Raw genomic sequence first — 8,841 nt, forward strand, 5'->3', positions numbered from 1 at the left:
CTACCGTTTACCACCAGCTCCTGATGCAGATGCCGGAACTTACACGGCCTAGCGGCACCCCGATGAGGACTACGCACCAAACGGTGCATTACATCGAGACAACCCCTGGACCACCCGTTTCCAGCAAGCCGCGGCGGCTTGCACCGGACCGGCTCAGGGCTGCCCAGAAGGAGTTCGACGCGATGGTGAAGATGGGCATCGCTTGTCCTTCGAAGAGCGCGTGGTCAGCACCCCTTCATATGGTTCCGAAGAAGGGCGAAGAAGCTTGGAGGCCTTGCGGTGACTATAGAGCGTTAAACGCACGGACAATTCCCGACCGATACCCCGTGCGTCACATTGAGGATTTTGCGCAACAACTGAGTGGCAAAAAGGTATTTTCCACAATAGATCTCGTCCGAGCTTATAATCAGATTCCGGTTGCGTCGGAAGACGTCGGAAAAACGGCCATTACAACGCCGTTCGGGCTTTTTGAATTCCCGTACATGTCGTTCGGGTTACGAAATGCCGCGCAAACATTTCAGCGCTTTATCGACGAAATTTTACGCGGTTTCGATTTTTGTTACGCGTATATAGACGACATTTTGGTCGCCTCAGAATCCCAAGCCGATCACCTGCGCCATTTAGAATTATTATTTAAACGATTAAAAGATTATGGCATTGTTGTTAATCCGAATAAATGCACGTTCGGGCAGGAAGAAGTTAAATTTCTAGGCTATCGGGTAAATGAAAGCGGCACTCAACCTTTGCCCGGCAAGGTACAAGCCATAAAGTCATTTCCCCTTCCGAAAAACGCGAAGGATTTGAGGCAGTACTTGGGAATGCTTAATTTTTACCGCCGTTTTATCCCAGATGCCGCTCGCTTTCAAGCACCCTTGAACGACCTTCTAGCCGGCAATTTAAAGGGCAAGACCTCGATAGCCTGGACTTCGGAAGCGCGTCAGGCTTTTGAAAATACCAAAAATAGTTTAGCAAACGCAACCCTGCTTTCTCATCCTGCGGTCAACGCTCCATTGTCGGTTACCTGCGATGCTTCTGATTACACCGTAGGAGCTGTTTTACATCAGTGCGTCGGCAACGAACGACAACCATTAGCATTCTTTTCTAAGAAATTAGGATCTGCCGAAAAGAAGTATTCAGCTTACGACCGGGAACTACTTTCTATCTATTTAGCAATAAAACATTTCAAACATATGCTCGAAGGCAGACATTTCACGATTTTTACAGACCATAAACCCATAACTTTCGCTTTCAAACAGAAATTAGATAAATGCTCTCCTCGACAATTCCGATACCTAGATTACATTGCGCAATTCTCTACAGATATTCAACATATTTCCGGTAAAGACAACGTCGTTGCCGATGCACTGTCCAGAGTGGAAACGGTTAACCACTCGATTAATTTCGAAGAATTGGCAAAATCGCAAGCCCAGGATGAGGAGTTGCAGCGGTTGTTGAATAGCGAATCTAGCCTGCGATTACGTAAAGTCTCGTTGCCTGGCACGTCTTCCGAAATTTTTTGCGATATTTCGACTAAGAATGTAAGACCTTATGTCACCCCTCCTTTCCGACGCGCAGTTTTTAATATGTTACATGTATTATCACATCCAGGTATTAACGCGACGATCAAGCTCATAACGCAACGTTATGTTTGGCCGTCGATTAAAAGAGATGTTCGCACGTGGACACGTTGCTGTATACCGTGCCAAAGATCAAAAATTTCCCGTCATGTGACTGCACCATTGGCTACATTTGTTAAACCTTCTGCGCGATTCGAACACATTCATTTAGACATAGTAATTTTACCGGTGTCCGAAGGTTTCAGGTATTGTCTGACCTGTGTAGACAGATATACGCGGTGGCCGGAAGCCTTCCCCATGGTCGATCAGGAGGCCCAAACCGTAGCTCGAACCTTTTATGACGGTTGGGTAGCGCGGTTTGGTGCTCCCGTACGGATTACCACCGATCAGGGTAGGCAGTTCGAATCCAAATTATTTTTTGCGCTGAACAATTTAATTGGATCCACACGCCTTCGCACAACGGCGTATCACCCAGCGGCCAATGGGATGGTAGAGCGTTTTCACCGACAGCTCAAGTCGGCTATAAGGTGCCACGGATCCGACAAGTGGACAGAAATACTTCCGACGGTTCTACTCGGTATTCGTTCCGCCTGGAAAGAAGACCTCGGCGCTACCTCAGCGGAATTAGTTTATGGCGAGCCATTAAGATTACCGGGAGAGTTCTTGTCTTCGCATTCAGCGGAAGGCACAGAAAATGCTTCCGATTTTACTAATAGACTACGCAACCATTTTTCTAAATTGAGTCCCTCTAATGCATCACGCCATTCCGTTAATCGTACATTCGTTTTCAAAGATCTTAGCAGTTCAACACATGTTTTCATCCGAACAGATTCAGCCAAAACTATTTTACAACCCGCTTATGAAGGTCCATACGCCGTAGTGCGCCGAGGCGAAAAAACATTTACAATAAACATTAGAGGTAAGGAAATAAATATATCAATTGAAAGGCTAAAGCCTGCTTATATGCTAGCAGAAAACAGACCGGATCCCGTGAGCATAGAAAATCAGCCGGTCACACAAACAAACGTACCTGACAATGCGCCGGTTATACAGCAACGTGTTACGCGTTCAGGTAGACGCGTACGTTTTCCCGAGCGATTTCAAATTACGCGGTAGTACTTAAGGCTTGCGCATTATTATAATAAGTATCATATACCATTTATTTTTATCCATCACTTTTATGTACTTTCATGTATTTTTAGGTATTACGTATTATATATTAAACTCCATGTAAATTCCTTTTTTTTTCAACTCTGTTCAAATACTGTAATGTAAATCTTAGTTAGGATAACGTATTTTATATAATAGAGTAAATGGTAGTGGTAATGTAGTCGGTCAATTTTTCGTAATTGTGCCAATTACTGGCAGGGGGGTAGTGTGGCGGCCAAGGCACCACATACGCCTTAGCCGTTCGAAGCCGCTACAATGTATGGTTGCACACGAGACGATGGTTGCACACGAGACGATGGTTGCACACGAGACGACCAGAGCCGCGTGAACCGAAAAGCCGTTGTCGTCGTCTCTGACCGTCTTTTGTTTTTGAAGGCCTCTTGGTACGGTGGCGATGATCGTACCAGAGAGTCGAGCGTAACCCGCACCACGAGTCACGTCGTTGTACGACAGCAACTATACAATTGTGCGGAACGGAACAGGGCGGAGTCATTACCTTCCCGATCCCACAGGATATATGAAAATTATTCTTATTATTAAATAACTTTTTTTTATATCGTAAGGCTATTTCATCAGAATTTCATTGTATTTCATTTTAAAATATCACTACAGTCAATTTTTACTATAAAACTAAAAATTAAAGTCAATTATTAGTAATTTTCATTGGATATATGGAAATTATTCTTATTATTAAATAACTTTTTTTATACCATAAGGCTATTTCATAAGAATTTCATTGTATTTCATTTTAAAATATCACTACAGTCAATTTTTACTGTAAAACTAAAAATTAAATACAATTATTAGTAATTTTCATTGGATATATGAAAATTATTCTTATTATTAAATAACTTTTTTTTATATCATAAGGCTATTTCATCAGAATTTCATTGTATTTCATTTTAAAATATCACTACAGTCAATTTTTACTATAAAACTAAAAATTAAAGTCAATTATTAGTAATTTTCATTGGATATATGGAAATTATTCTTATTATTAAATAACTTTTTTTATACCATAAGGCTATTTCATAAGAATTTCATTGTATTTCATTTTAAAATATCACTACAGTCAATTTTTACTATAAAACTAAAAATTAAATACAATTATTAGTAATTTTCATTGGATATATGAAAATTATTCTTATTATTAAATAACTTTTTTTATACCATAAGAATTTCATTGTATTTCCGTGTTGTGGATACCCACATTATGTGACGAATGTTTTTCTCCATTTCACTTACACAAAAAAATGGTACTAGTACTTGAATCCGAGCTTGTCGACTGCTATTTCTGAACCGTTCAACCCTCTGAAACAAAAGAGATACAGGTCACTTGGGATACCGAAAACAGTTTATGAACCATCACCTGAACCTAGCAATTACTTACGACTCGACCCAATAATTAATAAAACTGTAAGAACATTTACGACGAGGTTCGTGAATATCTAGACGCAACTAGATAACCCAAAAAACGGGGAGTAATTCTATTCTTTGAATGAAATTGTACCGTTTCAATTCGCGGTAGCTCGCTATAGAGAATGGAAAGGATCCTCGAGATCCCACACGTGACGCGTCCGAGTAACCTCTCGGTTCTACCCGAGTTCCTTTCCATTGTTGTTTGATTCCAGCTCAATTACATAGCATGCAAAGAGTGGTAAAAGCTGCCAGGGGGTGGTTCATCCGGTGATAGCGGCGGTAACGGTGAAGAGGGTACGATTTTCTTCCGCGGCTGGCGCTATTCACCAGTAAAGAAAGGGAAAAAGGCCGAGAAAGACCTGGAAGAAAGTGCACGCACCTAAGCCGCTGTAATTGCCACGGTGTTTATAATTGTTGCACACTCTTCTGCTCTTTGTACGGACGCCTCTTCAGGCTTTCTGACTCGCGACCCTCCCGGCTGCGGGCCACTCCGCCATGGACTCTTCACCGAACGTCGTGGCGGGGGGGCGAGACGAGAAATTAGTCTGCGTTTTCACGGAGCTGACTTAATAGAGAAAGAGAGACCCGAGTGGAAGAAAGTGGCCACGGCATTGTTCGCGCGTGATATTGGGCTACAATTCTTGAGATGTCTCGCGGTCCAAGAAGCTCTATAGTGAACAGCTTTCTAGGAGCCATGGAAATGAACGTCGAGCACGTGTGCTGGCCATTTATCGCGTTCGAGGAACATATCAACCACCCGGGTATAACCGATCTCCATTTTCAACATTTTTTCGTTTCCGCGAGTTTGTTCTTCATCGAGACACAGTGTATTTAATCGAGATTGGGTCCAGTCGGCTGGAAACAGTCGAGCGCCGATAGCCGTTTCAAATCCTTTCGAATAAACAATTCGTTGGGAAAGATTAATATTGCTGGAACTTCGAAGCAAATAAAAAAGAAAAATTCTATTTCTGTGTACAATGAAAAATCTATACAAAACTTTAATGTTAAGTTTATACAAGTTTAACCGTTTTTATCTATCGTATGGAATAAATGGCAGAAAATGGCACTCCTGTATTTTTCAAATGGTTAATAATTTTTAAGAAGAAATCGAAAGATGTAGTCGAATAAAGCGCAACTGGACTTTCGTTCCAGATGGAATCGGTTGATCACGCGAAGACATCGAAAGACAAATAATACCGTCGTAATTTATTCGACGAATCGTCAAGTGTACCGACACCCTCTCCAAATTTCCTCTTCCGACTTACGCGATTCGATTATGTCGGTGTACGGTTACTTCGCCATCGGAACACAGCACAGGAACCACTTATATTTGTGTTTATTACGTCGAGATGTGACGTCACTTCCTGAGGGAAGGAGGACGGAATAACCTCATCATTGTATCCCACAGACTCGGCGGCAGTGATTCCCCCTTTGAATGGAACCAAGTGGTTCGTAGCCCCTCGCTGCTTCCTTCTCTGTCTTTAACCGCTTCTTTGTCTTCCTCTATCCCTCTGCCTTTCTTCCAACCCCCCCTAGCGTTCTTCACGCATTTCTTTAACGCTAGATTTACGGGAACCCCTCGATTCTACGGGTGTCAGATTCCGAATTCTAATTTACAGATCTCGTAAACATTACTTACTTGCGATTTCTGTCGAATTCAAATTATGAACTGGCCATTTTTTTCACCGAAATCGGTCGGTTTATTGTTAAAAACTTATCCAGTATTGATTTCAATATTTGCGTAAAGTTGCATGAAATTTGACACTTCGTGTAGTACCATTTTGGATTTTTACTGAAATTTAGATATATTGTAGAGTTCAAGGATGTTTGAAAGTCCTTTTTTCTGTAGATTTTAACTTCTCCGTTTGAGTCTCGAATAGCTTGTGACTTTGAGGCAAATTAAGAGCAGAAATGTGAATTATGTTTCGATCGACAGCAATTTAAGGTTTGCTAGGCAATATTAGGTAACTTCGTCCTACGTGCTCGTACAGGTACTATAGGTAACTAACTCGATATTCGTTTGGCAGATTGGGTCTTCGCTGTAATCGACTATATCGACCTAGCTATTTGGCTAGAAAACCTCTACCCTCGACGATAGTGCTATTTAGCGTTCCAATGGCGCAAGTGTAAGGTGTGCCATTACAGGATGGCAGACGTGGCACTCCATTAAACGACATACGTTTCATGTGTCCATTTAGACCATGGCCGTGAAACGAATAGAAGGATGCAGAGGGTGCAGGAGGCGTGGAGACCTGCAGAAATGGCTGCGTTTCGGGCAAACCGTGCCTTTAATTAAACCTAAAGGGTGGGCTGTATTGTCATTTGAAGCCAGATTACGATGTATTTGGTTGACCAGTTTATCAGACATCCCCCCTCCCCAACGCTGTGCGTAGTTTCACAAAATCTTCCACTTTCAACTATTATTATAGCTTTTTAGGAATTAATATAGCTTGCCTCGAATTTTTTTCTCGAAAGTGGATAGGATTTTGAGGGTATGTCTATTCACCAAAAATTATTGCAATTGACCCCTGCAACTAAAAATAATTTTTTTAGAACGATTTGAAATTTTTTAATTTCGTCGAAAAATTTGTCCACCTTCCTGAATTTTTTTCTCGAAAGTGCGTAAGATTTCGGGGGTATATGTACTCACCAAAAATTATTGCAATTGACCTCTGCAACTAAAAATAATTTTTTTAGAACGATTTGAAATTTTTTAATTTCGTCGAAAAATTTGTCCACCTTCCTGAATTTTTTTCTCGAAAGTGCGTAAGATTTCGGGGGTATATGTATTCACCAAAAACTATTGCAATTGACCTCTGCAACTAAAAATAATTTTTTTAGAACCATTTGAAATTTTTTTTTCATCGAATATTTTCAGCAGCTACTATCAATTTTTTAAAAAATTCGTTTTTCATTTTTAATAAATTTGTTTGACGCGCTCCAGAAAAGTTGTTTAATCCCTTTTTGTAGGTACCCAGGAGCACTACTTTAGAAAAAAGTTTCGTTGAAATATATTCGCTATTGTAGAAGTTCTGGCCGTTTGAAGATTGGACCATTTTTATGGGGGTTTTCTCATTTTACGAGGTCAAGGAACAACTTTTCGAATATTTTTGCGAATGGTATTGAAGGTATAAAAAAAGTGATCTTACAAAAGTTGTTTTATTTAAAGGGGTAAATTATGTGGTATAAATAACTTTCATATAGGTGAAGTGATTTGAAGGTCAAACTGATTTTTTTAAATAGAACCATTTCTTTTTTTTTAGTAATACGATAGCATTTGTATAGCAAATTTGGATAGCAAAAGTATACATTCAAAAAATGAAATAAAAAAAAAAAATTGATTTTCTTGAGACCTCACATGAGATTGCCTCCTTAAGTCCAAGGATACGTTCAACCACCGAGATATTTAGCTCAGGGCATTTTATAAACTAAAAGTATACATTCAAAAAATGAAATAAAAACAAAAATTGATTTTCTTGAGGCCTCACATGAGACTGCCCCCTTAAGTCCAAGGACACGTTCAACTACCAAGATATTTAGCTCAGGGTATTTTATAAAGTTTGAGAAATGATAAATATTTTAGCTAAATGAAACACATGAATGTGTGAAGTGTCCTATCGTTTAGCATAATTTTCATTTCAATGTTGTCGAATGGCTGTAGCACGTGTAAGTGGGAGTTAACGCGGGCACAAAGAGTTGAAGAATACCGGGAGCCAATGTCGCATTATGGAAAACGGCATGTAAAGCGTAGCAAGAGCGTTCGTCAACGGTGCAATGTACACAGTGTACACGATCAATGAAACCTATGGTTACGCGTGGGATCACGTATGTTGTCATGTTACGTTACAACCAAAAGGTAAAGGGGGGAAAGGGTGACGACGTTTACTGGTTGCATCGAATTACAAGTCCCTTAGGTAATGGCGCGTACGTTATTTAATACCCTGCACTCGGCGTTCTACGTGCGTTGCCGCGATACAAGCGATGGAATTTCTCGACGCGGCGAGGCGTTTACGTGGTTACGAAACCGACGGCATTCGCAATAATACGCCACTGGTGGCGATCGCTTGTTCGAATCACGGCTACGAAATCGTTCGAAGCTTTCGACAACGTGAAAATTCGAAGCTTGGAGCACTCGAAAGCCTTGATAAATCTGAAGTATCTCGAGTCGCGAAGGTCTCGATAGACGCACGCGCCTCGAAATCAGCACTCGATAACGCGCGAGGCCACGAAACGTTATAATTCGCGTTTTGTTTACTTATCCAGCGACTGATAGAACGTTCAAAGATAGATTTCCACCGTAAATTTTCGATCTCTCTTAGACGTTATTATTATCAGACCTTTTACATCTGCTCCTTTTCGCATTCTATTTCATCTAGTCACTCAGTTTGCATACTTTTCCAGGCAGGAAATATGTATTTCTCCACCGCGGGCGAATTTACTCCGAGATTTCTATTTTATTCGTAATACGATTATTCTCGAAATAGCTTCCGGGAAGGAATTAAGGAATTAAGGTCATGTTTCTACGATCGATTTCTTTTTATATCAGCTTATTTAAATGTATGTAGTATATGGAATGATCCGTAAAAGTTTCAGTGGAATATACCAAAAAATTGATGATGTTACTGTACAAATATCAGCGATGTAGGGCATAAACACCGTGATGATAAGATTACGT

The sequence above is a fragment of the Colletes gigas genome, unplaced genomic scaffold (genome assembly GCF_013123115.1).
Source record: "Colletes gigas isolate AHSC1104 unplaced genomic scaffold, ASM1312311v1 Colletes_gigas_Sc00009, whole genome shotgun sequence".
In the NCBI taxonomy this organism is placed as follows: domain Eukaryota; kingdom Metazoa; phylum Arthropoda; class Insecta; order Hymenoptera; family Colletidae; genus Colletes; species Colletes gigas.